Source organism: Numenius arquata, chromosome 1 (assembly GCF_964106895.1).
Source record: "Numenius arquata chromosome 1, bNumArq3.hap1.1, whole genome shotgun sequence".
Classification (NCBI taxonomy): Eukaryota; Metazoa; Chordata; class Aves; order Charadriiformes; family Scolopacidae; genus Numenius; species Numenius arquata.
In genome coordinates this window covers 134,614,359-134,617,904 of record NC_133576.1, presented here as the reverse complement: position 1 = coordinate 134,617,904, position 3,546 = coordinate 134,614,359, and the positions used below count along the sequence as shown (strand labels likewise).

The 3,546-nt window shown below is 46.6% G+C and overlaps 1 protein-coding gene across 1 annotated transcript in view; it reads left to right on the top strand.

Annotated features, from left to right (window-relative positions):
* Positions 1–474: 474 nt before the first annotated feature.
* Positions 475–3,546, top strand: part of SYTL2 (synaptotagmin like 2) — a 64,839-nt gene continuing 61,767 nt past the window's right edge. Inside the window, exon 1 of the mRNA XM_074155001.1 lies at positions 475–550. The gene's annotated coding sequence lies outside the window, so the exon portion shown is untranslated. The remainder of the gene's footprint in view (positions 551–3,546) is intronic.

The following is a 3,546-nucleotide window of genomic DNA, read 5'->3' as shown; positions in this document are numbered from 1 at the left end:
ACTTACAGTGGTTTCCTGGACAAATAGATGACTGAAACCTCCGCTATGGCTGCCTGTATCTTTACTGCAAACAGGGGCGTGTGGTCACACCTCTTGGGTTACCTGTCAGCAGATAAAGTGAAATACTGACCATTTTACCTCAAGGCGGCTGCCTATCACCAGCTGAAGTGAAATACTGATTCTTTTACCTCAAGGTGGCTGGTCAAGCCAAGCTGATATCCCCTGCCTGGACTTTTATGTGAAAGAGCCGTTTTCCGCTGCGGAGCCGTCCCGCCTCCGGGAGCTTCTGCCTCAGGAGTGTCCCCTCTAAGCCGCTCCCGAAGGCTCCGGCCGGTCCCCCCGCTCCTCCGGGACGCCCTCCCGGTGCCACAGGTGACACAAACCGGAGCGGGGCGGGGGCGGCGGGCGGGCCCGGGGCGCGGGGAGCCGCCCCGCTCTGAGGGAGGCGGCGCCGCCATTGGCCCCGACGGCGGCGGGACGGAGCTGCCTTTCCCTGCCACCTCCCTTCGCCTCAGACAAGCGGGGAGCAGCGGCTGCCGGGCGGGATGAGGTAACTGGGGCCATCTCTGACCGGGGAGAAGGGCTGGGGGAGCCGTGGAGGGGGCGGCGGGGTCCGGCGGGGCTGAGGCGGTGGGGAGCCGCGCTGACCCCGGCCCGCTGAGGCGGCGGGAGGGGTGAGGCTGCCCTGAGGGGCTTCAAGGGGGTGGGGGCGCCTTGCTAATGGAGTGATTAAAAAAAGATTTTTTTTAAAAAGTGTATAAACGAGCCGTGCCCGCGGTGCTGGAGCAGCGTGAGGATGAGCCGGTTGGCAGCTGGGGAGACCCGGCTCCACGCCGCCGGGCTGCTCCGCGTCCGGGTGTTCTCGCCGCGGTCAGGCTGCCGGGCCCGCTCGCCTCAGGACGGGGGACATCTCACAGGTGTCTCCCCTGCCTAGCCCCTGGTATTGAAGACGGAGGGAAGCGCTGTTTCTAAGTGGTTTTCCTCAGAACCCGTCTCTAGAGCCGGTGTGGAGAACTGCGGCCTCCTCTCTGCCAGGGGGGCCGGGCCTTGAGACACCCCGGTTCTGCCCAAGGGAGCTCCAGTCTGGCGGGGAGAGCCGAGTAACTGTACAAGCCTACCTGCACCGAGCTCCTGCAGGAGCCTACTTTAATAAAAGGGCTCTCCTCATTTAAAGAGGGCGCTTTAGATCTCGGTTGAGAGATGTTAACGACCTTTATGTAAATACCAGACGCTTTAATTTCAAAATACTGAAATAATTGCATCTTCCACGCTGTCTGTGGAGTGACTTGCAGAAGTGGAGCTGGCCCTAAAGTCTAATGTGCTCGGTTGTGTCTTTCCTATGTGTTTGTAAGATTTCCATTGCAGGATAAAGGTCACTTGAATCCGGGAAAAGATTGTCAAGTGGCAAGACAAGTATTTCTGAACTTTCCCAAAAGTGTAAGGGGAGGGGACTTAAAACATGCTTGACAGGGTGCTCTGAAAAGAAACTTGATTTTCTTGGGTAAAAGAAGCAATCAAAGTGTTGTAACAAAATTTTTGTGTGCTTATATATATTAGAGAATTGGAGATCTCTGGAGTGTTTAAAAGACTGATGAATCAAACCACTTTACTAAACTAATATACATCAACAATACAGACTTACAGTCACTAGTTCTTAATTGCCATCAGTCATTATCACTACATTTTCTAAACAGTTCTTAACAATCACATTCATAACTGGTAGTAAACCTAGGAGTATACAACGCCGTGGAGTTGATGGCCTATATTTAGTGCTCATGGTGTCAAGACTCAATCAAGTGTTCTTGATGGTCTCAGTTGCTGAGGTACAAGTAAAGCACTTGAGAGCTCTTTGGCAAGAAAACCTGCAATCAAAGTGAGCATTTCATAATTTTCATAAATTACCATCTTTCTCTGCTTATTGGTAGTGTTTTATGCACCTTGGTGCCTCCCTGAAAGAAAACAGGATAATCTCATTTGTCTTTGACATATTTCACGTTATTTTTGGGAGGAAAACTCTACCCTAGTTTTGCTAGGCATCTTTCTTATGCCTGATGGCACCAGAATAATCCTTCAAAATAAATATCTCCTCTTTGTTCTGTTCATTTATTTCGGTTTCACCTGACATCTTTCCTGCCCACTTTACATCCTTTGCTCTTATCTTGCAGATTTTATTATTTGCACATTTTCCTGTGCAGTCTTTGGGCATGTATATTGCAAATCTCTTTCCATTTATGCTTATGGGTTATAACATAGCTGTGTGTAAGTATATAAATAAAATACTACTGGTAATGTTACAATGTTAGAAAATGCTTATTCACTGTTACCAATTACCATATGCTTGTATGCTTGTGTCTGGGTGTAAGGCAAGGAAATAATAAGCATTTTGCTTACTCTGCATCTACCTTACGGGTGCAGCAGGACTCTGCTTTGGCTGCAAAGCACGCTCTTGAATTTTCTGAAGATGTCATTGGACCTGTCTCTTGTTAAAGAAGTTTCCTTCCAGCATCTCTTGCAGACCGGAATAATGTATTATCAGTTTCACTCTCAGGCTTTAAAAATCCAGTGAAATAGGTATTTATGGTCTTGTTTACCAATGCTGACAAAGGCCAGAGCAAACAACACTCTATTGACCTTAAAAATTCATGCCAGAAAGGTGAATTTGTTTTTTCTCTGAAGCAGTGGGTAGAGACCATGGACAGATACATTCTCTGGAGTAAACTCCTGTTATTCTGCAGGCTACACTTCCTGGATTCCCAGGTGGAAGTAATGCTCCGATTTAGTACTTGGAGAAAATCTTTGATGCTTGCACAGAAGGTGAGATTTGAACTGTTGCATCTAGGAAAAAAAAAAAACCTTAACCAGGAAGTGAAACAGTGGGATGAAGTAGAAGGAATTACTTGTTTTCTACCCTGTATCTTGTTTCCTGTGCTCATGACAGAAAGGAATCAGCTTTCCCAGTGGTGAATAGAACAGACTTTGAACAAACCTACTAAGAAAACATTTGAAAACATAAGAAAAAAATTTGCAGGGAAACTTAAAAGTAATTCATAGTCTCTCTGTAGAAAAAAAATATTTGTTTTTATTTTTCTTTAATTAACAGTGACGGTTCTGTCCTGTGGAAGTCAGTCTTCATTCAATAGCAACTTGTTTTGCAACAGAATAAACAATTTGTTTCTGTGCACAGCAAGGGCTCTTCATCCAGGATATGTGACTAACAGCTGCTAGAAGCAATAGGTAGCCTTCTGGTACTCAAAGTTCATCACCTGTTGCATCTAAAGTCAGCTTATTTAGGTTGCTCATAAGTCAATTTAAGGAGGCTCCTTAGTTTGTTCTGGATGTGATGTTGAGGGACGTGGTTTAGTGGTGGACTTGGCAGTGTTAGGTTAACGATTGGACTTGATGATCTTAAAGGTCTTTTCCAACCTAAGTGATTCTATGATTCCAGTGCAGAACACTTATGCTTTATGGTGTGTCAAACCTGTGATGTTGCATTTGCTGTATTGGCAGTCTCCAGTTCTTTAGCTTATTTGGGTGTAAAGTGAGTGA